Consider the following 16,423-nt stretch of genomic DNA (forward strand, 5'->3'; position numbering starts at 1 on the left):
TTTGTTAAACATCGGAAACAAGCACAAGCCTCGCATGGGAGGCTACAAGCAGTGGCCGTAAGCCCTCGCATCCCTTGGAGAAAAGTGGCCATTGACCCTGCTGAATTTAATCGCGACGCAATTTCTGTGTTGGATCTTCAATATGTGGGTTGGAGAGTTACAGTAAACGATTTGTTTTGCATCGTTAACAAGCACAAGCCTGGCATGGGAGTCTACAAGCAGTGGCCGTCAGCACTCGTGTCCCTTGGAGAAAAGTCGCCATTGACCCTGCTGAATTTAATCGCGACGCAATTTCTGTGTTGGATCTTCAATATGTGGGTTGGAGAGTTACAGTAAACGATTTGTTAAGCATCGGAAACAAGCACAAGCCTCGCATGGGAGGCTACAAGCAGTGGCCGTAAGCCCTCGCATCCCTTGGAGAAAAGTGGCCATTGACCCTGCTGAATTTAATCGCGACGCAATTTCTGTGTTGGATCTTCAATATGTGGGTTGGAGAGTTACAGTAAACGATTTGTTAAGCATCGGAAACAAGCACAAGCCTCGCATGGGAGGCTTCAAGCAGTGGCCGTAAGCCCTCGCATCCCTTGGAGAAAAGTGGCCATTGACCCTGCTGAATTTAATCGCGACGCAATTTCTGTGTTGGATGTTCAATATGTGGGTTGGAGAGTTACAGTAAACGATTTGTTAAGCATCGGAAACAAGCACAAGCCTCGCATGGGAGGCTACAAGCAGTGGCCGTAAGCCCTCGCATCCCTTGGAGAAAAGTGGCCATTGACCCTGCTGAATTTAATCGCGACGCAATTTCTGTGTTGGATCTTCAATATGTGGGTTGGAGGTTTACAGTAAACGATTTGTTTTGCATCGTTAACAAGCACAAGCCTGGCATGGGAGGCTACAAGCAGTGGCCGTAAGCACTCGAATCCCTTGGAGAAAAGTCGCCATTGACCCTGCTGAATTTAATCGCGACGCAATTTCTGTGTTGGATCTTCAATATGTGGGTTGGAGAGTTACAGTAAACGATTTGTTAAGCATCGGAAACAAGCACAAGCCTCACATGGGAGGCTACAAGCAGTGGCCGTAAGCCCTCGCATCCCTTGGAGAAAAGTGGCCATTGACCCTGCTGAATTTAATCGCGACGCAATTTCTGTGTTGGATCTTCAATATGTGGGTTGGAGATTTACAGTAAACGTTTTGTTTTGCATCGTTAACAAGCACAAGCCTGGCATGGGAGGCTACAAGCAGTGGCCGTAAGCACTCGAATCCCTTGGAGAAAAGTCGCCATTGACCCTGCTGAATTTAATCGCGACGCAATTTCTGTGTTGGATCTTCAATATGTGGGTTGGAGAGTTACAGTAAACGATTTGTTAAGCATCGGAAACAAGCACAAGCCTCGCATGGGAGGCTACAAGCAGTGGCCGCAAGCCCTCGCATCCCTTGGAGAAAAGTGGCCATTGAACCTGCTGAATTTAATCGCGACGCAATTTCTGTGTTGGATCTTCAATATGTGTGTTGGAGAGTTACAGTAAACGATTTGTTAACCATCGGAAACAAGCACAAGCCTCGCATGGGAGGCTACAAGCAGTGGCCGTAAGCCCTCGCATCCCTTGGAGAAAAGTGGCCATTGACCCTGCCGAATTTAATCGCTACGCAATTTCTGTGTTGGATCTTCAATATGTGGGTTGGAGATTTACAGTAAACGATTTGTTTTGCATCGTTAACAAGCACAAGCCTGGCATGGGAGGCTACAAGCAGTGGCCGTAAGCACTCGAATCCCTTGGAGAAAAGTCGCCATTGACCCTGCTGAATTTAATCGCGACTCAATTTCTGTGTTGGATCTTCAATATGTGGGTTGGAGAGTTACTGTAAACGATTTGTTAACCATCCGAAACAAGCACAAGCCTCGCATGGGAGGCTACAAGCAGTGGCCGTAAGCCCTCGCATCCCTTGGAGAAAAGTGGCCATTGACCCTGCTGAATTTAATCGCGACGCAATTTCTGTGTTGAATCTTCAATATGTGGGTTGGTGATTTACAGTAAACGATTTGTTTTGCATCGTTAACAAGCACAAGCCTGGCATGGGAGGCTACAAGCAGTGGCCGTAAGCACTCGAATCCCTTGGAGAAAAGTCGCCATTGACCCTGCTGAATTTAATCGCGACGCAATTTCTGTGTTGGATCTTCAATATGTGGGTTGGAGAGTTACAGTAAACGATTTGTTAAGCATCGGAAACAAGCACAAGCCTCGCATGGGAGGCTACAAGCAGTGGCCGTAAGCCCTCGCATCCCTTGGAGAAAAGTGGCCATTGACCCTGCTGAATTTAATCGCGACGCAATTTCTGTGTTGGATCTTCAATATGTGGGTTGGAGATTTACAGTAAACGTTTTGTTTTGCATCGTTAACAAGCACAAGCCTGGCATGGGAGGCTACAAGCAGTGGCCGTAAGCACTCGAATCCCTTGGAGAAAAGTGGCCATTGACCCTGCTGAATTTAATCGCTACGCAATTTCTGTGTTGGATCTTCAATATGTGGGTTGGAGAGTTACAGTAAACGATTTGTTAAGCATCGGAAACAAGCACAAGCCTCGCATGGGAGGCTACAAGCAGTGGCCGTAAGCCCTCGCATCCCTTGGAGAAAAGTGGCCATTGACCCTGCTGAATTTAATCGCGACGCAATTTCTGTGTTGGATCTTCAATATGTGGGTTGGAGAGTTACAGTAAACGATTTGTTTTGCATCGTTAACAAGCACAAGCCTGGCATGGGAGGCTACAAGCAGTGGCCGTAAGCACTCGAATCCCTTGGAGAAAAGTCGCCATTGACCCTGCTGAATTTAATCGCGACGCAATTTCCGTGTTGGATCTTCAATATGTGGGTTGGAGAGTTACAGTAAACGATTTGTTAAGCATCGGAAACAAGCACAAGCCTCGCATGGGAGGCTACAAGCAGTGGCCGCAAGCCCTCGCATCCCTTGGAGAAAAGTGGCCATTGAACCTGCTGAATTTAATCGCGACGCAATTTCTGTGTTGGATCTTCAATATGTGTGTTGGAGAGTTACAGTAAACGATTTGTTAACCATCGGAAACAAGCACAAGCCTCGTATGGGAGGCTACAAGCAGTGGCCGTAAGCCCTCGCATCCCTTGGAGAAAAGTGGCCATTGACCCTGCCGAATTTAATCGCTACGCAATTTCTGTGTTGGATCTTCAATATGTGGGTTGGAGATTTACAGTAAACGATTTGTTAAGCATCGGAAACAAGCACAAGCCTCGCATGGGAGGCTACAAGCAGTGGCCGTAAGCCCTCGCATCCCTTGGAGAAAAGTGGCCATTGACCCTGCTGAATTTAATCGCGACGCAATTTCTGTGTTGGATCTTCAATATGTGGGTTGGAGAGTTACAGTAAACGATTTGTTTTGCATCGTTAACAAGCACAAGCCTGGCATGGGAGGCTACAAGCAGTGGCCGTAAGCACTCGAATCCCTTGGAGAAAAGTCGCCATTGACCCTGCTGAATTTAATCGCGACGCAATTTCTGTGTTGGATCTTCAATATGTGGGTTGGAGAGTTACAGTAAACGATTTGTTAAGCATCGGAAACAAGCACAAGCCTGGCATGGGAGGCTACAAGCAGTGGCCGTAAGCACTCGAATCCCTTGGAGAAAAGTGGCCATTGACCCTGCTGAATTTAATCGCTACGCAATTTCTGTGTTGGATCTTCAATATGTGGGTTGGAGAGTTACAGTAAACGATTTGTTAAGCATCGGAAACAAGCACAAGCCTCGCATGGGAGGCTACAAGCAGTGGCCGTAAGCCCTCGCATCCCTTGGAGAAAAGTGGCCATTGACCCTGCTGAATTTAATCGCGACGCAATTTCTGTGTTGGATCTTCAATATGTGGGTTGGAGAGTTACAGTAAACGATTTGTTTTGCATCGTTAACAAGCACAAGCCTGGCATGGGAGGCTACAAGCAGTGGCCGTAAGCACTCGAATCCCTTGGAGAAAAGTCGCCATTGACCCTGCTGAATTTAATCGCGACGCAATTTCCGTGTTGGATCTTCAATATGTGGGTTGGAGAGTTACAGTAAACGATTTGTTAAGCATCGGAAACAAGCACAAGCCTCGCATGGGAGGCTACAAGCAGTGGCCGCAAGCCCTCGCATCCCTTGGAGAAAAGTGGCCATTGAACCTGCTGAATTTAATCGCGACGCAATTTCTGTGTTGGATCTTCAATATGTGTGTTGGAGAGTTACAGTAAACGATTTGTTAACCATCGGAAACAAGCACAAGCCTCGTATGGGAGGCTACAAGCAGTGGCCGTAAGCCCTCGCATCCCTTGGAGAAAAGTGGCCATTGACCCTGCCGAATTTAATCGCTACGCAATTTCTGTGTTGGATCTTCAATATGTGGGTTGGAGATTTACAGTAAACGATTTGTTTTGCATCGTTAACAAGCACAAGCCTGGCATGGGAGGCTACAAGCAGTGGCCATAAGCACTCGAATCCCTTGGAGAAAAGTCGCCATTGACCCTGCTGAATTTAATCGCGACGCAATTTCTGTGTTGGATCTTCAATATGTGGGTTGGAGAGTTACAGTAAACGATTTGTTAAGCATCGGAAACAAGCACAAGCCTCGCATGGGAGGCTACAAGCAGTGGCCGCAAGCCCTCGCATCCCTTGGAGAAAAGTGGCCATTGAACCTGCTGAATTTAATCGCGACGCAATTTCTGTGTTGGATCTTCAATATGTGTGTTGGAGAGTTACAGTAAACGATTTGTTAACCATCGGAAACAAGCACAAGCCTCGCATGGTAGGCTACAAGCAGTGGCCGTAAGCCCTCGCATCCCTTGGAGAAAAGTGGCCATTGACCCTGCCGAATTTAATCGCTACGCAATTTCTGTGTTGGATCTTCAATATGTGGGTTGGAGATTTACAGTAAACGATTTGTTTTGCATCGTTAACAAGCACAAGCCTGGCATGGGAGGCTACAAGCAGTGGCCGTAAGCACTCGAATCCCTTGGAGAAAAGTCGCCATTGACCCTGCTGAATTTAATCGCGACGCAATTTCTGTGTTGGATCTTCAATATGTGGGTTGGAGAGTTACTGTAAACGATTTGTTAACCATCCGAAACAAGCACAAGCCTCGCATGGGAGGCTACAAGCAGTGGCCGTAAGCCCTCGCATCCCTTGGAGAAAAGTGGCCATTGACCCTGCTGAATTTAATCGCGACGCAATTTCTGTGTTGGATCTTCAATATGTGGGTTGGTGATTTACAGTAAACGATTTGTTTTGCATCGTTAACAAGCACAAGCCTGGCATGGGAGGCTACAAGCAGTGGCCGTAAGCACTCGAATCCCTTGGAGAAAAGTCGCCATTGACCCTGCTGAATTTAATCGCGACGCAATTTCTGTGTTGGATCTTCAATATGTGGGTTGGAGAGTTACAGTAAACGATTTGTTAAGCATCGGAAACAAGCACAAGCCTCGCATGGGAGGCTACAAGCAGTGGCCATAAGCCCTCGCATCCCTTGGAGAAAAGTGGCCATTGACGCTACTGCATTTAATCGAGACACAATTTCCGTGTTGCATCATCAATATGTGGGTTTGAAAGTTACAGTAAACGATTTGTTATGCATCGGGAACAAGCACAAGCCTCGCATGGGAGGCTACAAGCAGTGGCCGTAAGCACCCGTGTCCCTTGGAGAAAAGTGGCCATTGACCCTGCTGAATTTAATCGCGACGCAATTTCTGTGTTGCAACATCAATATGTGGGTTCGAGAGTTACAGTAAACGATTTGGTATGCATCGGGAACAAGCACAAGCCTCGCATGGGAGGCTACAAACAGTGGCCGTAAGCACTCACATCCCTTGGAGAAAAGTCGCCATTGACCCTGCTGCATTTAATCACGACGCAATTTCTGTGTTGCATCATCAATATATGGGTTCGAGAGTTAGAGTAAACGATTTGTTATGCATCGGGAAAAAGCACAAGCCTCGCATGGCAGGCTACTAGCAGTGGCCGTAAGCAATCGCACCCTTGGAGAAAACTCGCCATTGACCCTGCTGCATTTAATCGCGACGCAATGTCTGTGTTGCATCTTCAATATGTGGGTTGGAGAGTTATAGTAAACGATTTGTTATGCATCGGGAACAAGCACAAGCCTCGCATGGGAGGCTACAATCAGTGGCCGTCAGCACTCGTGTCCCTTGGAGAAAAGTCGCCATTGACCACGCTGCATTTAATCGCGTCGCAATTTCTGTGTTGGATCTTCAATATGTGGGTTGGAGAGTTACAGTAAACGATTTGTTAAGCATCGGAAACAAGCACAAGCCTCGCATGGGAGGCTACAAGCAGTGGCCGTAAGCCCTCGCATCCCTTGGAGAAAAGTGGCCATTGACCCTGCTGAATTTAATCGCGACGCAATTTCTGTGTTGGATCTTCAATATGTGGGTTGGAGAGTTACAGTAAACGATTTGTTAAGCATCGGAAACAAGCACAAGCCTCGCATGGGAGGCTACAAGCAGTGGCCGTAAGCCCTCGCATCCCTTGGAGAAAAGTGGCCATTGACCCTGCTGAATTTAATCGCGACGCAATTTCTGTGTTGGATCTTCAATATGTGGGTTGGAGATTTACAGTAAACGATTTGTTTTGCATCGTTAACAAGCACAAGCCTGGCATGGGAGGCTACAAGCAGTGGCCGTAAGCACTCGAATCCCTTGGAGAAAAGTCGCCATTGACCCTGCTGAATTTAATCGCGACGCAATTTCTGTGTTGGATCTTCAATATGTGGGTTGGAGAGTTACAGTAAACGATTTGTTAGGCATCGGAAACAAGCACAAGCCTCGCATGGGAGGCTACAAGCAGTGGCCGTAAGCCCTCGCATCCCTTGGAGAAAAGTGGCCATTGACCCTGCTGAATTTAATCGCGACGCAATTTCTGTGTTGGATCTTCAATATGTGGGTTGGAGATTTACAGTAAACGATTTGTTTTGCATCGTTAACAAGCACAAGCCTGGCATGGGAGGCTACAAGCAGTGGCCGTAAGCACTCGAATCCCTTGGAGAAAAGTGGCCATTGACCCTGCTGAATTTAATCGCGACGCAATTTGTGTGTTGGATCTTCAATATGTGGGTTGGAGAGTTACAGTAAACGATTTGTTAAGCATCGGAAACAAGCACAAGCCTCGCATGGGAGGCTACAAGCAGTGGCCGTAAGCCCTCGCATCCCTTGGAGAAAAGTGGCCATTGACCCTGCTGAATTTAATCGCGACGCAATTTCTGTGGTGGATCTTCAATATGTGCGTTGGAGATTTACAGTAAACGATTTGTTTTGCATCGTTAACAAGCACAAGCCTGGCATGGGAGGCTACAAGCATTGGCCATAAGCACTCGAATGCCTTGGAGAAAAGTCGCCATTGACCCTGCTGAATTTAATCGCGACGCAATTTCTGTGTTGGATCTTCAATATGTGGGTTGGAGAGATACAGTAAACGATTTGTTAAGCATCGGAAACAAGCACAAGCCTCGCATGGGAGGTTACAAGCAGTGGCCGTGAGCCCTCGCATCCCTTGGAGAAAAGTGGCCATTGACGATGCTGCATTTAATCGAGACACAATTTCCGTGTTGCATCATCAATATGTGGGTTTGAAAGTTACAGTAAACGATTTGTTATGCATCGGGAACAAGCACAAGCCTCGCATGGGAGGCTACAAGCAGTGGCCGTAAGCAGCCGTGTCCCTTGGAGAAAAGTCGCCATTGACCCTGCTGAATTTAATCGCGACGCAATTTCTGTGTTGCAACATCAATATGTGGGTTTGAGAGTTACAGTAAACGATTTGTTATGCATCGGGAACAAGCACAAGCCTCGCATGGGAGGCTACAAACAGTGGCCGTAAGCACTCGCATCCCTTGGAGAAAAGTCGCCATTGACCCTGCTGAATTTAATCGCGACGCAATTTCTGTGTTGGATGTTCAATATGTGGGTTGGAGAGTTACAGTAAACGATTTGTTAAGCATCGGAAACAAGCACAAGCCTCGCATGGGAGGCTACAAGCAGTGGCCGTAAGCCCTCGCATCCCTTGGAGAAAAGTGGCCATTGACCCTGCTGAATTTAATCGCGACGCAATTTCTGTGGTGGATCTTCAATATGTGCGTTGGAGATTTACAGTAAACGATTTGTTTTGCATCGTTAACAAGCACAAGCCTGGCATGTGAGGCTACAAGCAGTGGCCGTAAGCACTCGCATCCCTTGGAGAAAAGTCGCCATTGACCCTGCTGCATTTAATCGAGACGCAATTTCTGTGTTGGATCTTCAATATGTGGGTTGGAGAGTTACAGTAAACGATTTCTTAAGCATCGGAAACAAGCACAAGCCTCGCATGGGAGGCTACAAGCAGTGGCCGTAAGCCCTCGCATCCCTTGGAGAAAAGTGGCCATTGACGCTGCTGCATTTAATCGAGACACAATTTCCGTGTTGCATCATCAATATGTGGGTTTGAAAGTTACAGTAAACGATTTGTTATGCATCGGGAACAAGCACAAGCCTCGCATGGGAGGCTACAAGCAGTGGCCGTAAGCACCCGTGTCCCTTGGAGAAAAGTCGCCATTGACCCTGCTGAATTTAATCGCGACGCAATTTCTGTGTTGCAACATCAATATGTGGGTTCGAGAGTTACAGTAAACGATTTGTTATGCATCGGGAACAAGCACAAGCCTCGCATGGGAGGCTACAAACAGTGGCCGTAAGCACTCGCATCCCTTGGAGAAAAGTCGCCATTGACCCTGCTGCATTTAATCACGACGCAATTTCTGTGTTGCATCATCAATATATGGGTTCGAGAGTTAGAGTAAACGATTTGTTATGCATCGGGAACAAGCACAAGCCTCGCATGGCATGCTACTAGCAGTGGCCGTAAGCTCTCGCATCCCTTGGAGAAAACTCGCCATTGACCCTGCTGCATGTAATCGCGACGCAATGCCTGTGTTGCATCTTCAATATGTGGGTTGGAGAGTTATAGTAAACGATTTGTTATGCATCGGGAACAAGCACAATCCTCGCAAGGGAGGCTACAATCAGTGGCCGTAAGCACTCGTGTCCCTTGGAGAAAAGTCGCCATTGACCCTGCTGCATTTAATCGCGACGCATTTTCTGTGTTGCATCATCAATATGTTGGTTCGCGAGTTACAGTAAACGATTTGTTATGCATCGGGAACAAGCACAAGCCTCGCATGGGAGGCTACAAGCAGTGGCCGTAAGCACTCGTATCCCTTGGAGAAAAGTCGCCATTGACCCTGCTGCATTTAATCCCGACACAATTTCTGTGTTGCATCATCAATATCTGGGTTCGACAGATACAGTAAACGAATTGTTATGCATCGTTAACAAGCACAAGCCTGGCATGGGAGGCTACAAGCAGTGGCCGTAAGCACTCGAATCCCTTGGAGAAAAGTCGCCATTGACCCTGCTGAATTTAATCGCGACGCAATTTCTGTGTTGGATCTTCAATATGTGGGTTGGAGAGATACAGTAAACGATTTGTTAAGCATCGGAAACAAGCACAAGCCTCGCATGGGAGGCTACAAGCAGTGGCCGTAAGCCCTCGCATCCCTTGGAGAAAAGTGGCCATTGACCCTGCTGAATTTAATCGCGACGCAATTTCTGTGTTGGATCTTCAATATGTGGGTTGGAGATTTACAGTAAACGATTTGTTTTGCATCGTTAACAAGCACAAGCCTGGCATGGGAGGCTACAAGCAGTGGCCGTAAGCACTCGAATCCCTTGGAGAAAAGTCGCCATTGACCCTGCTGCATTTAATCGCGACGCAATTTCTGTGTTGGATCTTCAATATGTGGGTTGGAGAGTTACAGTAAACGATTTGTTAAGCATCGGAAACAAGCACAAGCCTCGCATGGGAGGCTACAAGCAGTGGCCGTAAGCCCTCGCATCCCTTGGAGAAAAGTGGCCATTGACGCTGCTGCATTTAATCGAGACACAATTTCTGTGTTGCATCATCAATATGTGGGTTTGAAAGTTACAGTAAACGATTTGTTATGCATCGGGAACAAGCACAAGCCTCGCATGGGATTCTACAAGCAGTGGCCGTAAGCACCCGTGTCCCTTGGAGAAAAGTCGCCATTGACCCTGCTGAATTTAATCGCGACGCAATTTCTGTGTTGCAACATCAATATGTGGGTTCGAGAGTTACAGTAAACGATTTGTTATGCATCGGGAACAAGCACAAGCCTCGCATGGGAGGCTACAAACAGTGGCCGTAAGCACTCGCATCCCTTGGAGAAAAGTCGCCATTGACCCTGCTGCATTTAATCACGACGCAATTTCTGTGTTGCATCATCAATATATGGGTTCGAGAGTTAGAGTAAACGATTTGTTATGCATCGGGAACAAGCACAAGCCTCGCATGGCAGGCTACTAGCAGTGGCCGTAAGCTCTCGCATCCCTTGGAGAAAACTCGCCATTGACCCTGCTGCATTTAATCGCGACGCAATGTCTGTGTTGCATCTTCAATATGTGGGTTGGAGAGTTATAGTAAACGATTTGTTATGCATCGGGAACAAGCACAAGCCTCGCATGGGAGGCTACAATCAGTGGCCGTCAGCACTCGTGTCCCTTGGAGAAAAGTCGCCATTGACCCTGCTGCATTTAATCGCGTCGCAATTTCTGTGTTGCATCTTCAATATGTGGGTTGGAGAGTTACAGTAAACGATTAGTTATGCATCGGGAAATAGCACAAGCCTCGCATGGGAGGCTACAATCAGTGGCCGTAAGCACTCGCATCCCTTGGAGGAAAGTCGCCATTGACCCTGCTGCATTTAATCGCGACGCAATTTTTGTGTTGCATTATCGATATGTGGGTTCGAGAGTTACAGTAAACGATTTGTTATGCGTCGGGAACAAGCACAAGCCTCGCATGGGAGTCTACAAGCAGCGGCCGTAAGCACACGCATCCCTTGGAGAAAAGTCGGCATTGACCCTGCTGCATTTATTCGCGACGCAATTTCTGTGTTGCATCATCAATATCTGGGTTCGACAGATACAGTAAACGAATTGTTATGCATCGGGAACAAGCACAAGCCTCGCATGGGAGGCTACAAGCACTGGCTGTAAGCATTCGCATCACTTGGAGAAAAGTGGCCATTGACCCCGCTGCATTTAATCGCGACGCAATTTCTGTGTTGCATCTTCAATATGTGGGTTGGAGAGTTACAGTAAACGATTTGTTATGCATCGGGAAAAAGCACAAGCCTCGCAAGGGAGGCTACAATCAGTGGCCGTAAGCACTCGCATCCCTTGGAGGAAAGTCGCCATTGACCCTGCTGCATTTAATCGCGACGCAATTTCTGTGTTGCATTATCGATATGTGGGTTCGAGAGTTACAGTAAACGATTTGTTATGCATCGGGAACAAGCAGAAGCCTCACATGGGGGGCTACAAGCAGTGGACGTAAGCACTCGTATCCCTTGGAGAAAAGTCGCCATTGACCCTGCTGCATTTAATCCCGACGCAATTTCTGTGTTGCATCATCAATATCTGGGTTCGACAGATACAGTAAACGAATTGTTATGCATCGGGAACAAGCACAAGCCTCGCATGGGAGGCTACAAGCACTGGCTGTAAGCATTCGCATCACTTGGAGAAAAGTGGCCATTGACGCTGCTGCATTTAATCGCGACGCAATTTCTGTGTTGCATCATCAATATGTGGGTTCGAGAGTTACAGTAAACGATTTGTTACGCATCGGGAACAAGCACAAGCCTCGCATGGGAGGCTACAAGCAGTGGCCATAAGCACTCGTGTCCCTTGGAGAAAAGTCGCCATTGACCCTGCTGAATGTAATCGCGACGCAATTTCTGTGTTGCAACATCAATATGTGGGTTCGAGAGATACAGTAAACGATTTGTTATGCATCGGGAACAAGCACAAGCCTCGCATGGGAGGCTACAAACAGTGGCCGTAAGCAGTCACATCCCTTGGAGATAAGTCGCCATTGACCCTGCTGCATTTAATCCCGACGCAATTTCTGTGTTGCATCATCAATATCTGGGTTCGACAGATACAGTAAACGATTTGTTATGCATCGGGAACATGCACAAGCCTCGCATGGGATCCTACAAAAAGTGGCCGTAAGCACTCGTGTCCCTTGGAGAAAAGTCGCCATTGACCCTGCTGCATTTAGTCGCGACGCAATTTCTGTGTTGCATCATCAATATGTGGGGTCGAGAGTTACAGTAAACGATTTGTTATGCATCGGGAACAAGCAGAAGAATCGCATGGGAGGCTACAAGTAGTGGCCGTAAGCAATCGCATACCTAGGAGAAAAGTCGCCATTGACCCTGCTGCATTTAATCGCGACGCAATTTCTGTGTTGCATCATCAATATGTGGGTTCGAGAGTTACAGTAAACGATTTGTTATGCATCGGGAACAAGCAAAAGCCTCGCATGGGAGGCTAGAAGCAGTGGCTGTAAGCACTCGTGTCCCTTGGAGAAAAGTCGCCATTGACCCTGCTGCATTTAGTCGCGACTTAATTTCTGTGTTGCATCATCAATATGTGGGTTCGAGAGTTACAGTAAACGATTTGCTATGCATCAGGAACAAGGACAAGCATCGCATGGGAGGCTACAAGCAGTGGCCATAAGCACTCGCATCCCTTGGAGAAAAGTCGCCATTGACCGTGCTGCATTTAATCCCGATGCAATTTCTGTGTTGCATTATCAATATGTGGGTTCGAGAGTTACAGTAAACGATTTGTTATGCATCGGGAACAAGCAAAAGCCTCGCATGGGAGGCCTCAAGCAGTGGCCGTAAGCACTCGCATCCCTTGGAGAAAAGTCGCCATTGACCGTGCCGCATTTAATCGCGACGCTACTTCTGTGTTGTATCATCAATATGTGGGTTCGAGATTTACAGTAAACGATTTGTTATGCATCGGGAACAAGAAAAAACCTCGCATGGGTGGCTACAAGCAGTGGCCGTAAGCACTCGCATCCCTTGGATGAATGTCGCGATTGACCCTGCTGCATTTAGTCGCGACGCTATTTCTGTGTTGCATCATCAATATGTGGGTTCGAGAGTTACAGTAAACGATTTGTTATGCATCGGGAACAAGCAAAAGCCTCGCATGGGTGGCTACAAACAGTGGCCGTAAGCACTCGCATCCCTTGGAGAAAAGTCGCCATTGACCCTGCTGCATTTTATCGCGACGCGATTTCTGTGTTGCATCATCAATATGAGGGTTCGAGATTTACAGTAAACGATTTGTTATGCATCGGGAACAAGCACAAGCCTCGCATGGGAGTCTACAATCAGTGGCCCTAAGCACTCGCATCCCTTGGAGAGAAGTCGCCATTGACCCTACTGCATTTAATCGCGACGCAATTTCTGTGTTGCATCATCAATATGTGTGTTCGAGAGTTACAGTAAACGATTTGTTATGCATCGGGAACAAGCACAAGCCTAGCATGTGAGTCTACAAGCAGTGGCCGTAAGCACTCGCATCCCTTGGACAAAAGTCGCCATTGACACTGCTGCATTTAATCGCGACGCAATTTCTGTGTTGCATCATCAATATGTGTGTTCGAGAGTTACAGTAAACGAATTGTTATGCATCGCGAACGAGCACAAGCGTCGCATGGGTGGCTACAAGCAGTGCCCGTAAGCACTCGCATTCCTTTGCGAAAACTCGCCATTGACCCTGCTGCATTTAGTCGCGACGCAATTTCTGTGTTGCATCATCAATATGTGGGTTCGAGAGTTACAGTAAACGATTTGTTATGCATCGGGAACAAGCACAAGCCTCGCATGGGAGGCTAGAAGCAGTGGCTGTAAGCACTCGTGTCCCTTGGAGAAAAGTCGCCATTGACCCTGCTGCATTTAGTCGCGACTTAATTTCTGTGTTGCATCTTCAATATGTGGGTTCGAGAGTTATAGTAAACGATTTGCTATGCATCGGGAACAAGCACAAGCCTCGCGTGGGAGGCTACAAGCAGTGGCCATAAGCACTCGCATCCCTTGGAGAAAAGTCGCCATTGACCGTGCTGCATTTAATCGCGATGCAATTTCTGTGTTGCATTATCAATATGTGGGTTCGAGAGTTACAGTAAACGATTTGTTATGCATCGGGAACATGCAAAAGCCTCGCATGGGAGGCCTCAAGCAGTGGCCGTAAGCACTCGTGTCCCTTGGAGAAAAGTCGCCATTGACCCTGCCGCATTTAATCGCGACGCTATTTCTGTGTTGTATCATCAATATGTGGGTTGGAGAGTTACAGTTAACGATTTGTTATGCATCGGGAACAAGCACAAGCCTCGCATGGGAGGCTAGAAGCAGCGGCTGTAAGCACTCGTGTCCCTTGGAGAAAAGTCGCCATTGATCCAGTTGCATTTAGTCGCGACACAATTTCTGTGTTGCATCATCAATATGTGGGTTCGAGAGTTACAGTAAACGATTTGTTATGCATCGAGAACAAGGACAAGCCTCGCATGGGAGGCTACAAGCAGTGGCCATAAGCACTCGCATCCCTTGTAGAAAAGTCGCCATTGACCGTGCTGCATTTAATCGCGATGCAATTTCTGTGTTGCATCATCAATATGTGGGTTCGAGAGTTACAGTAAACGATTTGTTATGCATCGGGAACAAGCAAAAGCCTCGCATGGCAGGCCTCAAGCAGTGGCCGTAAGAACTCGCATCACTTGGAGAAAAGTCGCCATTGACCCTGCTGCATTTAATCGCGACGCTATTTCTGTGTTGCATCATCAATATGTGGGTTCGAGAGTTACAGTAAACCATTTGTTATGCATCGGGAACAAGCACAAGCCTCGCATGGGAGGCTACAAACAGTGGCCGTAAGCACTCGCATCCCTTGGAGAAAAGTCGCCATTGACCCTGCTGCATTTAATCGCGACGCTATTTCTGTGTTGCATTATCAATATGTGGGTTCGAGAGTTACAGTAAACGATTTGTTATGCATCGGGAACAAGCACAAGCCTCGCATGGGAGGCTACAAGCAGTGGCCGTAGCACTCGCAACCCTTGGACAAAAGTCGCCATTGACCCTGCTGCATTTAATCGCGACGCAATTTCTGTCTTGCATCATCAATATGTGTGTTCGAGAGTTATAGTAAACGATTTGTTATGCATCGGGAACAAGCACAAGCCTCGCATGGGAGTCTACAAGCTGTGGCCGTAAGCACTCGCATCCCTTGGAGAAAAGTCGCCATTGACACTGCTGCATTTAATCGCGACGCAGTTTCTGTGTTGCATCATCAATATGTGGGTTCGAGAGTTACAGTAAATGATTTGTTATGCATCGGGAACAAGCACAAGCCTCGCATGGGAGGCTACAAACAGTGGCCGTAAGCACTCGTGTCCCTTGGAGAAAAGTCGCCATTGACCCTGCTGAATTTAATCGCGACGCAATTTCTGTGTTGCATCATCAATATGTGTGTTCGAGAGTTACAGTAAACGATTTGTTATGCATCGGGAACAAGCACAAGCCTCGCATGGGAGGCTACAAGCAGTGGCCGTAGCACTCGCAACCCTTGGACAAAAGTCGCCATTGACCCTGCTGCATTTAATCGCGAAGCAATTTCTGTGTTGCATCATCAATATGTGTGTTCGAGAGTGACAGTAAACGATTTGTTATGCATCGGCAACAAGCTCAAGCCTCGCATGGGAGTCTACAAGCAGTGGCCGTAAGCACTCGAATCCCTTGGACAAAAGTCGCCACTGACCCTGCTGCATTTAATCGCGATGCAATTTCTGTGTTGCATCATCAATATGTGTGTTCGAGAGTTACAGTAAACAATTTGTTATGCATCGGGAACGAGAACAAGCGTCGCATGGGTGGCTACAAGCAGTGGCCGTAAGCACTCGAATTCCTTTGCGAAAACTCGCCATTGACCCTGCTGAATTTAGTCGCGACGCAATTTCTGTGTTGCATCATCAATATGTGGGTTCGAGAGTTACAGTAAACGATTTGTTATGCATCGGGAACAAGCAGAAGAATCGCATGGGAGGCTACAAGTAGTGGCCGTAAGCAATCGCATACCTTGGAGAAAAGTCGCCATTGACCCTGCTGCATTTAGTCGCGACTTAATTTCTGTGTTGCATCATCAATATGTGGGTTCGAGAGATACAGTAAACGATTTGCTATGCATCGGGAACAAGGACAAGCGTCGCATGGGAGGCTACAAGCAATGGCCATAAGCACTCGCATCCCTTGGAGAAAAGTCGATATTGACCGTGCTGCATTTAATCGCGATGCAATTTCTGTGTTGCATTATCAATATGTGGGTTCGAGAGTTACAGTAAACGATTTGTTATGCATCGGGAACAAGCAAAAGCCTCGCATGGGAGGCCTCAAGCAGTGGCCATAAGCACTCGCATCCCTTGGAGAAAAGTCGCCATTGACCGTGCCGCAT

Source organism: Schistocerca gregaria, chromosome 5 (genome assembly GCF_023897955.1).
Source record: "Schistocerca gregaria isolate iqSchGreg1 chromosome 5, iqSchGreg1.2, whole genome shotgun sequence".
NCBI classification, from domain to species: Eukaryota; Metazoa; Arthropoda; class Insecta; order Orthoptera; family Acrididae; genus Schistocerca; species Schistocerca gregaria.